Source organism: Molossus molossus, unplaced genomic scaffold (assembly GCF_014108415.1).
Source record: "Molossus molossus isolate mMolMol1 unplaced genomic scaffold, mMolMol1.p scaffold_m16_p_10, whole genome shotgun sequence".
NCBI classification, from domain to species: domain Eukaryota; kingdom Metazoa; phylum Chordata; class Mammalia; order Chiroptera; family Molossidae; genus Molossus; species Molossus molossus.
The window spans coordinates 79,643,257-79,660,690 of NW_023425345.1; the positions used below are offsets into that span (position 1 = coordinate 79,643,257).

At 38.7% G+C, this 17,434-nt stretch overlaps 1 protein-coding gene across 2 annotated transcripts in view; it reads left to right on the plus strand.

Annotated features, from left to right (window-relative positions):
- Positions 1-17,434, plus strand: part of TMTC2 (transmembrane O-mannosyltransferase targeting cadherins 2) — a 413,338-nt gene that overhangs the window by 17,020 nt on the left and 378,884 nt on the right. The window lies entirely within an intron of this gene.

The following is a 17,434-nucleotide window of genomic DNA, read 5'->3' on the forward strand; positions in this document are numbered from 1 at the left end:
TTGAAACCTTTTCTGAGACACTTATTATTTTCTCTCATTAGCTCACACTCTCACCAGGACTGACCACTTGCATTAATTTATTTACGGGTAGTTCTGCGTTTAAGAATATTGATCTCCTATTTCAAACAGATCTTTCACATGTTGACTTGTCATTTTTCTAGGGATTCCCTATACAAAGAAAAAAAATGTATAACCTTCTACCTCGAACACTTCTTGCTTTCCATTTTTATCCTCCCAGAAGAAGAAAAACTTTTCTCACTCAAAGTACAGGTAAGTTAAGTGTGCTGAAGGTCTACCATATTGATAACTCAGCTTTTTCTTTCAAGCCAGGGCTTGGCTCTTGTGATTTCCCCAAGGCAGCTGCCAGCTTAAAACAGGTCACGATTCTAGGGAAATGGATTTGGGTTTATTTGCTTAAGACAGAGTTGAAATTTTGAGGGCAACTAATAATGTTTTAGGTAAAACATTGGCCTTATTGCCACACATACAATGGAAAAGGAGGTCCGTTAACACAACAAACGGTATCAACTAAAGATGTTTCATCTCAGTCACTATCATCGTTTTATGTCTTACGTTACCTTATTCTCAGTTGAAATGTTTACTCTGTTCCTACTGATAACTAAATTCTAACGGCAAGTGGCAGCTCCTAAAAAGGCGAACACTTTTGGTTCTCGTTGGATCACAGCCTAGTTTTCTTCAGTGCACATCTGCTCCTTGGAATGTTTTGAGAATATTCAGGTGAAAATTCTCCCAGGATTTTAATAAACCAGATTCTGTTACTGATGGGTTTTAAAAAAATCAATCACGTTCTTTTTAATTTAGCAAAGGAAAACAATACATGGTTTTTGCAGGATGGCTCTCATCTCTCTGGAATTACTTTAAATTAGTACAAGAAACCAATAATTTAGGACCTTATGAAACAATTGATATTTAGCACTAAACAAAAGGCTAGCCATTGGATTTCTCTAGGGTGAGGGATTGGATGGGAAGGGTGAGCATGAGATAGATCCCTGGAAAGTGGACGTGGGTGAAATTGAGAGAAGTTGACTTAAAGATTTTGCCCCTTTCTTGCCTATGAAACAGTGCTTTTATGGAATAGAGGAGGGATGATTATGCAGAAATTTGTAAGAACATTGGGGGGCAGGGGGTGGAAACAGGCACTGCGGTGAAGGATGGATAGTTTTGTTGGATATCTTTGTGAGCTCGAACTAGAGCAGCAAATGATTGTCAGCTTCTAGTGGTGAAATCATTGTTAGAATGGAAGTCTGCTGAATTCAACTCTGTTTGTCATAGTAGCTCTTTAGTGTTTAAATAAAATTCTTCAATATATTTTGATTGCATGCTGACTTTTTGGTGTGTATTATAAAATAGCAGCTTGCTTGTATTTAAAAAAAAAAAAAGACTATCATCATAATAAATACCCATATGCTCATCGTTGTGTACTTGGAATTTGAATTCTGAGGATTTATTATTTTGGGGGTGGGGATTGGTTTGATTTTTCCAGCTGAAGCCTGGAAGACTTGATGACTTTATGTTAAATTGGACAGTTTATTCATATACCATGACCATGGATGTCATTTGAAACTCAAATTTGTTTTTAATATTAAGCATAATCTTAAGTTAAATTTTCATTTTTTATTTCTCTCTGTCTCATCATTGTTTATGAAAAGTAGTTGAGAATGAAGTTCAAAGATTTCCTGTAAATCAATAGACTTAATAAGAACACTATTTAGGCTTTTTTGAATAAAAATGTAAACACAAACCAGTACTTACCCCGATTGCTTTTTCTTTGAGCATCTTATATAAAAACAGAGTATATGTTTTACATGCAGCTTACCTACTGCATTTGAAGGAATTCTTTTGTGTATGCTGCAAGCTGTTTGTGTGTTCAGAAAGAGTTTACCAGAATAGACCAAAATTGGTAGAGGTAGGCCAAAGCTATAATTGAAAACTGGAATGGTGTTCTCTCTCAAACTTTTGAGTAAATGGAAACTAATCATGGATTTATTTTGTAAAATATTGTTGGTTTTTATTTACTTAAAGAAAATTATTGGTATTTTAAGGATTCCACCCCCCTTCAGGATACCACCTCACTTGCTGCTAATTCACTGGCATTTTTCACAAACTAACTTTTATTCTTTATCAACCTTGATACTAGACAAAGGAGGTGAACGGGAATTAAGAAAGCAATGAAAATTATAATAACATAATTGTCTTTAAACACATGTCAATCAAAAGTTTTAGCAATTACATTATAAAATGTTTTGTGTGTATTCTGAGCACTTACCTTCAAGGCCCCAAATGACTGTTGTTACTAGAAGTGATGGGAATAAAGGAAAAGCAAGGGTATGTTTACCGTTTAAGTATTGTCTGATTTCTGCAAATTGTAGTGCAAAAATATGATAATCCAATTCAGAGTTTGGGAGAAAGATTTGAGTATGGTTTATTTTAAATTCTGGACATTAGCTCAAATGGGCATTGGCCTTTGATTTAACAGTGTGAAGCCATTCTTATCTAGAAATGTTCTGTCTTACCAGAAAGCATCATGGTGGGGTGCTTTCAGCTCATATCATGAACTGTATTCCGGTAAGAAGCATTTGTAAATGCTTAGCTGAGTCAGGAACCATGTTAAATATTGGGGATGCCCACCCTGAAGAAGATGTGGTCCACAATATTAAGGAGCTTAGAGTCTGATGGGGAGACCAAGTCAACAGTTTGTCCTTGGAACCCATGATGTCTACTTCTGGTCCATGACAATTTGAGTAGTACCCTTTGGTGCCAACTTGATCATAAATGCAATCTCAGAAGTCATGTGGCTTTACGAGGTGATCACCCATATTAAGTGGAGCATTTATATAGTCATGTGCGTGTGTATTTGTTATCATCCAGACTGGGAATGAACCCTATAGTCTGTGTCCCAAATCCACCTTGTAGCTTGTTTTTTAAACAGCCATACCCATTTATGTATGTATTGTCTATGGCTGCTTTCTACAGTGGCTGAAGTTGTGTGGTTCCATAGGGACTTGGGACTTGTGAAACCTAAAATATTTACTGTCTGGCCCTTAACCAAAAAGATTTGCCACCTCCTGATCTAAATGGAAAAAATACACTTTTAGAACTCTTCTGGAAATCTTATGGAGATTGCAAAGACCGTATCTGGGCGCTCTCAGAGGTTCCTGACATTAGATGGGAAATACAGGTCTAAGGGGGAACTTAGGAGGTAAAGCTCAGGGTCAGACTTATAGATGTAAAATTTTACCTACTTCCTTCCTGGACGGCACTCCAGTGAGCGCTGGCCGGTGGTTTTCTGTAGAACTTGGCAGACATGCTGCCTGGGAGTCTAGGATAGCAGTTAGTGACTAGGTAGCACTGACCCCACACCTCTGTGAGCATTATATGTTTTGTCCTAACTAGTCCCTGGATCCGGAGCCGGCTGGTGAGGAGTGAGTTTCCTGCAACAGTAGGTCTTTATGTGTTTGTGCCGTTGGCCCCAGCCACGCGGCCCTGGCAGTCACGTTTGGCCTGCAGGATGTGCCTGCTGCTTCATCTCCCAGTGGCGGCCTCCGGGATGCTTGTGTAGCTGTTTGTGAACCTGGCCTCCCCTGCCTCTGTAGCCACAAGCCTGTGTTTCCAAGCAGTTGTTGCCCAGCTGTCTGCTGCTTTGTTACATTGTTTCAGGCTCTGCTTCAATGTGCTCTCCAAGTGTTTTTGCTTGACCTCCCTGTGGGTATCTGCCTTGCTTTAGCTCAGCTCTAAGCAGCTGTTTAGTATTCTTCTGGTATCCATTTTCTCTTGTGGTCTGCCCACTGGTCTTCATTTTTCTGGGATTGAGGTTTTGACACCTGCAAGGTGACTCTGCATCACTGCTTGTTGTTGACAGCCTCGTCTGGATGCTTTTTTGTTCTTTGAGCTCCCCAGGAGGCACCCTTGCTAAAATGCGCTCAATAATGTACTGCAGTGATACCACTTTTTTTCTGATTGGCAGGGAAAAAGGCTGCATGTTTCTGCTTTGAACTGGATTTCCATGTTCTGCACACTTTCAGAGTCCTCATTTGTCGAACGGCTGCAGTTTGTCCTCAGGTAGAAAAGTCAGTGTCAGGGCCAAAACTGCCTACTGCAGCCAACCGTGCGTGATTCTTACGCTGGTCGGAATGTTGTTGACTCAATGAGGCTAGGGGTGTGGGTTTGATAGAACGGTAGTACCTGGCTTTTCAAAATTTGTAGCTTAAAGATTGGTTTGCAGATTTAAAGTAATATGCAGATTAATCCTTATTGAGAAAAATGCTGCCTTTAGTATTATTTTCAATAGCAAATTTGAAAAAAATAACTATTATTTATGCATATGAATCTGAATGAAACTGGCTTTCAAAGCAGCCTTTTTCTGGTCATGTATTTTTTGGCTATTTGATGTAACTTATGGATTTCTCTCCCCTAAATGGTCTTAAGTGCATAAAACAAAAAGTATACAAGCCAAAAAATGGAAATGTATTTGTCAAAATACTAAAACCCTAAATCATTGCGTCATCATATATACCTTTCTTAATGAATCCACTAAATAACAAAACCAAGTGACAGATCCATTAACCGCCATAATATTGAAAGAGTACAAATGAGTTTTTGAAAAATTTGCAATAGCTGTACTGTGATAGGAAGCATCTGTGATTCCTACTGGTGATAAAGGCATGGCCATGTTTTTTTTTTTTGTTTTTTTTTTTTAGCTTTATTCATAATTAAAGGCAGTGATAAATTTCCTTAGCACCAGTGAAAACTAAGATGTCCTCTCTTTTCCATCCAAGTTCATGGATTCCTTAAATTCTCTGTGCATCACAGAATGAGAACCGCTGGTAGGACAAGGAGACATTTATTAAGATCCTGTGAAGGAAATAAGGAACATCAAGAATATAACAGTATAAGATTTCTTGGGGTTTTACCTCTCTAAACTTGAGGGGTTTGGCTATAGTCAGTAGCTGATGCCCAGAAGGGACATGGAAATTCACAGAGTCCATCACTGACTTCCATGAAAACCTCAAAGCTTACAGTTATCCAATACAGTGTCACATAGGCTAACACAATGCTGAGATTTTGTTTGTTTTGTCTTGGGTTTTAATCAATAATTGTATACTTTCAAGGGTCTTGGTATTGCATAGCTTATATTGATCAGAAAAATCTGATTGCTAGTCTTGACTTTTGATGAATAAAACGGGAACATAAATTGTGAAAAGACTAGGCATAGAAACTATTTGAAATCCAGGCCTTGGGTCAATGGAGAAAATGTTGGAAACCACTGATTTGGATAATCTCTAATATTTCTTTTAACTCTGATCCTTTCACCCACATATCCTTGATCCTCATGGCATATTGAAATAAGTCTAGTTTTCCATAGATTCTGATGAAAGAAAAGAAAAAAATGAAAACAGATGGAAAACCTGAAAAGTAACTCTTGGTTGATTGACAGTAAACGTGGAGAATGCTTTAGAAAGGAAATGCAATGTTGTCTCCAGCAGATGGAAGTGTGTAAATTTTTCCTCCACTTTAGAGTGAGAATCACTGTGAGCGGTAGTGTTTGAGAAACAAAAGAGTAGGAAGAAAAACTATGTGATTATCTGCACAGGTAGGAGTAAAAGAAAGTGTTCACATTTTTATTAAAGGCTCATACCCCAAAGAAAAGTGGGTTATATACCCTTTCCTGTTCTCTGTCATGCTTTGTCTTCAGCACCCATTATCTTTATCTTCTATTTTCCCTCCTCCTTTCCTGCCCTTTCATATCCTCTCTCAGCTTCCTCTCTCTATTTCTCCTTCCCTCACCACTCACCTCCCTCCCTGTTCCATTCTTTCTCTTTGCCCACCCTTCACCAAGTTCAAGTGATGCTGAACTTGGGCTCAACAAGAGTGATCTCATTGAGTTGATGGCACTGTGACACCTTTTTTTTTGTATGTTATCTCATTCAGCACTAGACAGAAGAGGCACCTACAAATATGATAGGTGGTCCAGGGAATGTAAGAAATAAAACGATCCTTGAGCTACGACTTGGGAAAGGCAAATGACAGTTTTGGAGGTGCTGGAAATTGACCAGCTTCCTTGAAGACTTAAGACTCACACATTCAGAAAACTGCAGGCTGTTTAGAATGACCGGTACCAATGGTGTATTCTGGAGACTAGCCAGAGATGCAAATACAGAAGTAGGTAGAAATCAGGTTCTGATGGGCCCTGGGTGACAAGCTGAGGAGCTAAATTGAAAGCTGGGGTGGAGGGTAGGGAGTCTTTGAAGGAGAGAGAAATGATCATAGGTACATTTGAAGAGAGATCCTCTGACTGAAGCAGGATGGATAGATTAGAGGAAAGTAGAGAGAATAGGCAGGAAGTTTTTATACTAAGGGAAAAAAAAATTGAGAGCTGTAACTAAAGCTGAGGGAATTAAGGGTAAGGCAAATTCAGAGGAGTCAAGAGGGCTCTGGAACTTGCTGGCTGGATGTGAGAATAAGTAGGAAAGAGTTTAAGACTTTTTGATGTTTCTGATGATTGGACATCAGTATTCTCGTGGGAAGGGAGGGACATAGAAGGAAAGCAGCTTTGAAGGGAGAGAGAGGGAGTTGAGTTTGGGCCATGCTGAATCTGAGGCTCCACTGACATGGAAACTGTAGTAGAATGACAAGGAGACAGTAGTAGGGTCTTAACAGCTTCACAGTTAGTGTATTGTGCATGTGAAATGTGTCAGCCAGCGTTCTGAGCATTTCCTATGGTTTATCTCATTGATCCCTTATAATAGCTCTATGAGATGTAGGTACAATTATTGTGAGGAAAATGAGGGATGGCAAAGTGAAATGATTTCACTCAAGTTACATATTTTGAAGGTGGTGAAGTGTCCTCTGATTCCATTTATATCCAAGGGCCAGCAAAGGCACATCTCAATGGGAAAGGGAAAGTCAACCAGTGGTTGCCTGGGAGCAGTAATCGGATTAGTGCAAGTAAACACCGGGAATCTTATTAGGGTCATGAACATATTCCCACAATGATTTAAGGTGATGGTTCCACCACTCGGTAAACTTTCCGAAAATACTTGAATTGTGCACTTGAAAGGGGTGAATGTCATGATATAAAGTAAAACTCAAAGTTGTAAAAAAAAAAAAAAAAAAGTGGTTGGAGTTGGATCATTATAAATATTTTATTTATGCTGTTTTCACTGGCCTGTAATAGAAGAATATACTTCGAGGTATCAGGACATGTGGACATGTCAAGAATGGTTCAGAAATGATGTCCTCAAAATTGTGCCTGTATTGAAGAAAAGAAAAGAAAACAAAATGGTGATTCGGTCTTTTTATGCCAGTCTTTCAGCTGTTGCTTGATTACTGTCTGCGAAGCATCTTCCTGTTGTCTCTAATGTTTCTGATCTCCTTTGGGGATGAGGTTGTTGATTAAGGTGGCTGCTGCCTCTCTCCTGTTTTTCTTTGTTCCCTCTCTACCTTCTATATTCAGAAATTGTGTTAGGGACTAAGAATGTAAAGATAAAAGAGGATGATTAAAATATTCTCAATAATTTAGCCTGGCTGGTGTGGCTCAGTGGTTGAGTGTTGACCCGGTTCGAGTCCCAGTCAGGGCACGTGCCCAGGTTGTGGGCCCAATCCCTAGTGAGGGGCATGCAGAAGGCGGCCAATCCATGTTCTCTCTCATCAATGTTTCTGACTCTCTCCCCCACCCTTCTTCTCTCTCTGAAATCAAGAAGGAAAAAAAAAATATTCTCAATAAATCTGAAATAATCCTCAAATAACTCTAAAACGTTCTCCTAGCATTCTACAGTGAGATATTAAAAATGACTTAGTGGGCCAGGCCAGTGTGGCCCAGCCAGTGGATTGAGCATTGCTCCATGGACTTAAAGGTCCTGGTTCGATTCCCAGTCAGGGCACATGCCCGGGTTATGGGCTCAATCCCCAATAGGGGGTGTGCAGGAGGCAACCAACTGATGTTTCTCTCTCACATATATGATTCTCTCTCTCCCTTTCTAAAAAATCAATAAAAACATATTAAACAAAAACCCCAAAAAACAAAACGACTCAGTGGCAGCCCTGACCCAGTAGCTCAGTTGGTTAGAGCATCATCCGAATACAGGTTTGATTCCTGGTCAAGGCACATACAAGAAGCAACCAGTGAATCCATAAGTAAGTGGAACCACAAATTTATGTTTCTCTCTCTTCCTTCCTCTCTCTCTAAAAATCAATTAAAAAAAATGGCTCAATGGCTCAGAGTCTTCCCTCACAGAGACAAAGAGGATCTTTACAGAATTGTTCCTCTGCTTATTGGTCTTGGTTTGTTTCTTGGTTCATGGGACTTGAACATAGAAAGTTCAGATTTTATTATAGTCAATGAAAAGGGTTCCCTGTAAAGGTATTAACTCTGAAACTTCTAAGGGCCAGATAGTGACAACAGAAGCAATTACTTCCTTCTCTCCCCCTCCCCGGTTGCAGCTCCCAATCCTGTCACAGTATCATCATTTATTTTTTATTTTTTTCTTATCAAGTTGTATGAGAAATTATCCAATGTTATATAAAATTTAATAGAAAATGAATAGTAGGTATTTTGATTCTTGTGCCTTATTCGTTTTGGAAAATCTGGTGTTTAAATCATGTTTTTCTTTTTCTCCTTTTGGGGTCAAATGAATTCAATTTTGAATGCAATAGACTTTTCTGGTAAATATTTGGCAAATCTGATACATCTTTGGGCAAAATATCAACTCGATGTATTAGTTTAAATATTGTGTTCTCAGTAGCAAGCTTTTATTTCTAATGATCTCTAGCTTATTAGTGCCAAGTAAGAATAGCACAAATTAGGAGTGGTAGAATTAAAAATGATGATGATGCTATTATCAGAATTAGTGGACATTTGTCACATGGTAGTGGTGTACTCATATTTGGATACTTTGGGATATTTGGTGAGTTGTTTCTATGAGAGCCCATTAAATGTGGGGGCAGACATTTGGGTTTATCACTGAATCTAAGTAGAGTGTCTTTAAGGCTGTGCATCACTCATCGCGTAGGAAATGATAAGGTTGATGCCTGAAACTAAGATTTAGTTGTTGAAATGCCTATGAGCCTTTTCTGCATCTCACATACAAGCATTGCTCTGTACATGATTTGTTGAGAGACAGGGCTGAAGGAAGGAAATGTGTGTACAGAGGAGATAACATTTACCTGGTTCTGCAGAACAGAAATGTCCTCACATTTAAAGCATCACAAATCTAAGGGTGGAAGAGGAGAGGGTGATTTAGAAGGCTGCGAGGTATGTGACCATGAGGAGTATATCATCTCCGCCATCCTGGGTCTGGAAGTTGAGGTCCTTCAGCAGCTCAGTGATAAAATTCTTCACCACATTGTGAACCTGCCCCTAAGACAAATTTATTGTGTGTTGGCTGATTTTTCTCATGAGAGTAACAGGTGAAGGATCACTTTTATGTTGTGTACTTTAAGAGACTTATTTTTGGCACCTAATTTGAACAAATAAAAATCAGGTCTTTAAAAATATTGGCAACAGTCAGAAAATACAAAGCAGGAAATGAACTATACAAAATACTTTGAAATCTTCAAGTGACCTCTTTTAATTATCCAGAGGGTATTCATTCAGTAAATTGTTTCGGCTGACAATGTGTCAAGCATATTTGAAGTTGTAAATTGGCTGCCCAGTTTTTTTGTTTACCATGATTTGTGTTGGGGAAAAAAAAGCACAGAGAAACAGAATGAAAAAAAATCAGGTAGCCTTTGCCGCCTAAACAATTAGGGCACTCGACTCCCTGATTCATATTTACAGCTTTCTTTATTTATAAAGAAATTAAAAAGAATTTAACAACAATGGGCTCATATTCCTGCCAGGAATGAATTAACAGGAGCCAAAGGAGTGGCTGCCCCCTCATTAGCAGTTTTATAGATGAGACAACTTAAGGAACACAGTTAGGCAGCATCCCCAAGGATACAAACTGGTTGGGGTGGAGTTAGATTTCAACCTTCATCTAATCTAATTAAAAAACAAAAACGTTCCTTCTACTCTTTCATTCTGCAGAGTGTTGTGGAGTTTGCAAAGCAAAGCAAGATTGTAAACTAGTATTTCCTATGTGTGGAAATCAGAATTGTACCCGCACATCCCAACAACACACTTGTAAATCCAGGCAGGGGTTTGAGTCCCAGGTTTCATGAAGTGAAGCTATGGAGTCTTGGAGCATCATTTACTCAGGGCCACAAATCTGCTAAGTGACGTGTCCATGTTAGAACCCCCGTCCCTGGCTTCTGGTGCAGGAGCTTTTGCAACGCTGTGAAGTCACAGGTTGGCTAACAATTTGACTATTAAGCCCCAACTCAGAAAATACGTAATTCTTAAGTGTGGGATGAACCATGTGAGAGTGCCGTTTTTTGTCTCTCAAGAATGGTCAAAGATCAGCCATTTCATGTGGTTTAGTGAGCACGTCTAAGGAGATCTACCCACTCACCAATATGTTTGATTTGTTTTGCTTTATGTTTATAGAGAGTTAACCTCTCATTGGAAAATGGAAATAGGAAGTTGTGAGGTTATTAAATGTATTAAGATACAAAGAGAAGGTGTGGATCCAAATGAGCAGATTAAGTCTATAGACCTAGGTTTAGACCTGCAAACACCACATTTAGGCCCATTCTGGATGCTGGCGAGTTTAACCCTCTTGGTCGCAAATGGGAAGCAGCACTTTTTCATTTTAGCATATATTCAGAATTGTTTGAATGCTGGTATATGGAGCCTATTACATTTTTATGGCTTTTTCATCATTGCATTTTAAATAAACCTGACTCACAAAATACTGTAACAAGATAAATATGCAAAAACTGAAAATGAATACAGTATTCATGTAAAAAGTTTTAAGAACCATCTCTCTATTTTGCAAATAGTAGACTACCAGGGAATATTTACTTAAGGAATGAGTGAAAATACCATGCAATACAGTACAACAATAATTGGGCAAATACTTTTTCCTTCTTCATACTTCAGTTACTCATGTAGTAATTTCCTTTGGGCATATGCCTGATAGGGAAAACATGATTCTGTCTTTTTCTTTTCTTTTTGTTAATGATGCCATAATATAGGCGAAAGAGCACAGCTGTGGTGTTAGGTAATCTTGGGGTACACGTTCTGGTTGGTTTTCTAACTGTGTGACCAAAGGCAAGTTATGCATTCTCTTAGACTCTTTCTTAACTACATAATGGAAATAACAATAGTTGCATGCTAGGAGGGTTTGTAAAATAATTGCATCCGGCACTGGCCAGTTTTGCTCAGAGGTTAGAACATCCGCCCATGGACCAGAGTCCTGGGTTTGGTTCCCACTAAGGGCACGTACCTCAGCTGCAGTTTGGCCCTGACTCCAGTGGGGTCGTGTGGGTGCCAGCCAGTCAATGTGTCTCTCTCACATCGATGTTTCTCTCTCTCTCTTCCCCCCTCTCTCTCCCACTCTATCTGGAGATAAATTTAAAAAAAAAATTGTTCTCGGGTGAGGAGTAAAAAAAATTAATAATAATTGCATCCAGGAGAGTATGTAAAATTCCTGGAAGATGGTATAGGCTGGATAAATTGTAGTTTTCATGGTCATTTATGTTGCTTGTTGATATGATTTGTATAATGATATATTTATAATTAAAGTGATTTCATTTTTGAACTACATTGATTGTTTTATGTGATCTCTAAAATTGCATACCTGTCTCCTCCTCTTGTCTTTTTTTGTTTTGCTAATAGCTTTACTGAGATATATAATTTATATATCATATAATTCATCCATATCCTTTAGCTATCATCCCCTGTTCCCTAGTTCCCCTGCCCATTGATCTTTCTTTTTATATAGATTTGCAAGTTCTGGACTACTCATGTAAATGGAATTATATGACATGTAATCTTTTGTTTCTGACTTTGTTCACATAGCAGAATGTTTTCAAGGCTTATCATGTTGTAGCATGTATCAGTACTTCATTCTTTTTTATGGCCAAATATTATTCCGCTGTGTGGGTTCCATGGTGTGAATGTACCACATTTTGTTCAGCCATTCAGTTGGATGAATGTTTAGATTGTTTACGCCTTCTGGGTTTTGTGAACAGTGCTGCTTTGAATATTCCTATGCAAGTTTTTGTTTGAATACCCATTTTCAGTTCTTTGGGTTATATTCCTACGAGTAGAATTACTGGTCATAGGATAACTCTGTGTTTTACCAACTGAGAAACTGCCCAACTTTTCCGAAGTGGACCATTCTCTATTTCTGCTAGCAGTCTATGAGTGTTCCATTTTCTCTGCGTCCTTATCCACACTTGTTACTGTCTGTTCTTTTTCATTTTTGTCATTCTAGCGGGTGTGAAATACTTTCATTTGGTTTTGATTTGCATTTTCTTGATGACTAGAGCTGTTGAACATCTTTTCATTTGTCCCCTCATCAATTATGACTTTTGAATAAAGCAAAAAGCTCTAAATTGTTGTCTCACTTGTGTTTTCCAGTTGCCCATATTCAGGATGTGGGTGTGTGAGGGGAGATTTATTTAGATCTAGAAAGTTTAGCAAAAGACCATTTAATAACTGTTTCTCACATCTACTGTATTTTAGCTGTAAGTAGAGCAGGAAAGGAAAGAAAGAATAAGACTAATTGCTCATCAAGAGAGAAGTAACAAATACAAGGGTTTCGATAGACATTTAAATTAGATTACATTTAAAGAGAGTTTTTATAAATGGAGTTAATTTGAAAGGACATACAAGTCAATGGGTTGAATCTGTGTACCTTCCAGTAAAATAGCTGTAACCCCTCCTCACCCATCCAGTTTCTAGTAAATGAAAGTTACTGGTCAGAAGAGCATTCTACGTCTTGTTCCCCATGCCGTCTCTGAATGGCAGCTGCTGTGTGGATTCACTAGTGTGCGCCACCAGGTTAGGGAAAAAACTCACCCTCGTTCAGTTTTCATATGGACCAGTGGACATTTTGACAAAGGAACAGGGAAAGTAAAAGATTTTCCATTTGTTTTTGCCCTCATAATAGCTTATATTGTGTGTTTTTCCCCCCGTTCTTTTCTGAATTAAAAAAAGACTATTTTGGTCACTGTCTCAGTATTAAAATTTAAAAACCAAGAAATAAGACTTCTTTATTATAGTTTCCTACTGAATAAGGACTATGTCTATAAATACTCAGTGATCCTATTGTCTAAAAAAGACCTTCTGCATTCAGATGGACTCTCTGAGATAATTTCTAAAAATAATGGAGTAAGAGGACAACTGACTGATTTAGCAAGCACCTTAAAAAATTCCAAGTTAATTTTGGTGGTAGAAGACAGAAATAGGGATTAAAATATGCAAGCTATTTAAACATTTATAGAAAAGTCAATGTCTTGCCCTGACTCAATCTCTAAGATTTCTATAATGAGGAAGTGTGACCATTGTGTAGGATGTAATATTTTTCCAAAGTGCTTTCCCGTGTCCAGTATTTTGTGTGCCTCCTCATGAGAGCTATGTGATATAAATAGGGTACATAGTATTATCCTTCCTTTAGAATGGAAGAACCTGAGGTCTTGAGGTGACAGTAACCTACCCAAAGCTGTCTCCTGGTTACTCATAGAGCAAGGCATAGAATGAGGGTCCCCTCATATCATCAGTGCTTTCTCTCATACACGCTGTAGCTGTTTCAGTTTTGCTGGATTGCATCTGGAAGAACTGTAAGGTTTTCCTTTGTGTGTTTTGCAAATTGTTCACCAGGTCTCCCACTCCTGCCATTCTAAAGACTCTCCTAATGAATTATGCATCAGCAATTGACTTAAAAAAAAAGAATAATCAAAGGACTTGGATTTAAGGAGTGTGCTCACATGGAAACATACTACTTCTTACTAGTTTTTCTTTTTCCTTAAAGTTGTTTGTGAAAGAATGATTTAAATACTAATGTAAAACCTCATAGAATGTTGCCACCTCAAGAATGTGATTTACTAAACTGTGGCATCTAGTTTTGAAGGAAATTAGCTTCAGTGGCATTAAAAGAGTTCTCGTTCTTTCCCCCCAGTTTATGAAATTGCAGTGAATGTCAATAAAATCCATCCTAAGAAACAAAGTGGATTTTGACCAGCTCTCCCATTTTGCTTGACGTTAGTTATAACATTTGGATATAACATGCTCCATCTAACACATCTGTAAGACGAGGTTTTTATGGCAAGTGTTTATTCATCACATCCTCCTAGCGTGTCACATAGAGCTAGACACATAGTAGGCACTCATTAAATACACACTGAATGAATGAATTAGGATTCATTTGCTCATCATCTGATGTGAAGGAGGGACACCGCCACAGAACTGAAGAGAAATTTATAACTCTAATAATTATTAGAACTCAGGTCTTATAATTTAGTGCTGAAGCGGGTTAGCGTATGAGAGGGCAATTCACCTGCTCAGAAACAGGGATTCTGCTGGTGAGGGGAAAGCCTGAGGTGTGCAGGTTTCCCTTTGCTCCAGTGTAGGAACTCCACTGCAGTTTTCTGCTCCCTGTTGTGGTTGGGCCAGGCATTCTAGCAGATGAGATTTAATACATCTTTTTCTTCATTCCCAAACCCCAGCACAGGTTAGCATGCATTACAGAGCGTACTAGGACTTCTGCAAAAACACACCTGGCCTGCTGTGTGGCCTGGGAGGTGGAGTGGAGGCTTTCTGGCCAAATGAGCACTTGAGTGCCAGCCTTCTCTTGTCTCCCCGGGTAAGTCACTTAATTTCTCCGAGCTCCGATTTTCTCATCAGCAAAAGGAGGATGCAAAGACCTCCTGGACTCGTCGTAAGAATTGATTTTTCCTATAGTTTGTTTTAAGAATTCATCATAATATAGGTTGAATGCCCTGGGGAAAGAAAATCTTGCCCAGTTTCCTCCTGACATAGCTCAAGTTTAAGCATAGAACAATGAACCATTCTAGAAATTCAGAAATACTCATGTGTTACTTTTGGAGTCTAAGTGCCATGGTGTGCCTTACATCAGGAGGAGTAAAGGGAGGCTGTTCAGAGCCTCTCTCTTACCTGTCATACACAGGAGGGACATACCCAGTATGCTACTGGTGAGACTTGAGGGAAATGGAAATTGTTAGGTGGAAACGTGGAAAGAGGCTGGTAGGCAGTTGTTAGGCGTGTGCTCCATCATAAATCTTTCAGAGATGGACTGCTATGACTCTCTGAGGTCCTATGGTCATTCTTGAGTGATGTCTCATATTTTATTTCACGTAGATAGCAGTATCAATTTATACTTCCCTAGGCAAAGTATTGAGTGACTTCATGACCTTTGGCAATATTCATGCTTGCATGATAAATGCCTCTCTGCTCTTGGTGTGGAGGGTAATACATGCAGACCACAGAGCATCAGGAAGTCAGGAAGGTCAAGGTCATCGTAAGCTGATCACCTCGAATTTTTGAGAACTCTTATGGTTAATTATCTAGAATTTCAGAGTATTCTTTTCTCGTAGTAGGAGAGCAGGAAGGGAAATTATAAACTAGATTTAGAGAAGAGGACTTTCCTTTTTTTAAAAAAGTGAATAAAATATCCTTGGAAAAAAAAACAAACAAAAACCATCAGTAGCAGATATTTTGGAAGGCATCCAGATTTGGAAGTGGGGTTAGGGGAGAGATATTCTTTAAAAGATCTTTTAATTTGTATAAATAAAATAAGTTTTCTCTTTTACCAGTCACTTTTCTAAACTTTTATATTTTCTGTCAGCTTCTGAATACCTGCAGGTGTTTTCAATAAGTGTGAATTTATTTGTTCTGAATATTGTTTTTTTTTTTTTACAGGCTGCTGTAGTAGAAAGTTGAAATTATGATTTATGGATAATATTTTGGAGGATGGGTAGTTCACCACATTTTATTCCCATTAATACTTTGACACCATGTCACGAGAAATGGTTCTGGGTCTCTTATCCGCTGGTTCCCAGTTGTTCGTAGTGCACACAGGTTGAGATAAAAACACAGGAGAACTGTAGATAAGTGAATAGTATGCATGAAGCATACCTACCAGGTGATGGTAGTGAGGTGGTAATGTCACTTGTGGTTCTTTTTCCTATGAAAAAATTATTTTTGAATTTTTCCTGAGCCAGGTGTTAGCCTAGGCACTTGACATACACTGTCTCTCCAGACTTCTCAATGGCTCTGTTGTTACCTGTATTTAAATAAGGAAACCAAAGCCCCCAGATATTATGTAATTTGCCCAAGGTCACATAGCTAAAAAGTGGCACAGATCAGATTTGAGCTCAGCATACATTTAACCAGTTATACCAGTTACTGAATTGCCGTGTACCCTCTGGAAAGCCCTGTAACTTGCCTGATGTACAGTTGTTAAAGAAGGAAACTCTGATGTTTTCTTTGTTCCGCTTCTAATTCTGACCTTTTGTGTTGGCTTTCTTAAAATAATTTAAAAATAAAAACTTTTTAACATTTACTTTTCTCCCATTATAATGTTTATTGTAGAAATTGGAAAATAAGAGAGGAATTAAACTGTAGTTCTGCCAGTTTAGGGATATAATCAGTTTTAACTCTTCGTTACATTTTCTTCTAATCCTTTTCATTGTATGTTTCGATTTATTTCTTCTACTAAGGTTAAAATACAGTACTTATTCATGGCCATTTGCATTTGCTTGTTGGACCTTTGGATTTTCAACTTGATTCTTTTTTATTGGCGTGACTGAATCTTCTCCAGAGATGCCTGGCATCTTAATCCTAAGACAGGGGATCCACCACTTAAAAACAACAACAACATGTATGTATTTTTAATTTAAGCCTTGATCCGGAAACCTAAGGAGTGCAGGAAGAGATCAGTCCACAACAGCTCCGCTTGAAAGCACACAAGGGGCAAAAAATGTCAGCAAATAAAAAAAGAAAAGAGACAAGAAGATGTGAGAATAGTAAATGGCTGAACAAGCTTTGGCAGTTAAGCACCTTCATGTCCGTTATTTTGGTGTCTCCTGTTAACACTCTGGGGGAAGAGTGTTGAGAGTCCACATCAGGGCAGTGAAAATCCACACTTAGTGGAAGAGCCTAAGGATCTGGTGTCTTCTCTTGACTGTTCTGCTGCGCGCACCAGGCAGTCTCCAGCATTTGCAACACACTCGATGGAATAGCTGGGAATGCCCGGCCCCTGCCCCAACTGGCCCCCAGCATCACGTGTAATTGGAGGGCCTGGTTCTCTGCTGGCCCTCTGGCTGTGAGAGCTTTGGTAATAGAGATGAAGTCCTGTTCTGATTTTGTGTATCCCCAGAGCCTGTTATATAGGAGGAACTTTATTACTTAAAATTGATTTGAGATTATTGAACTTTTCCTAATTCTTATACAAAGTTTAGTTTTATTAAAAAGTAATCCTTCTGCCCTGGCTGGTTGGCTCGTTTGGTTGGAGCGTCATCCTGTACACCAACAGGTTGTGGGTTTGATTCCCGGTCCGGGCACATACCT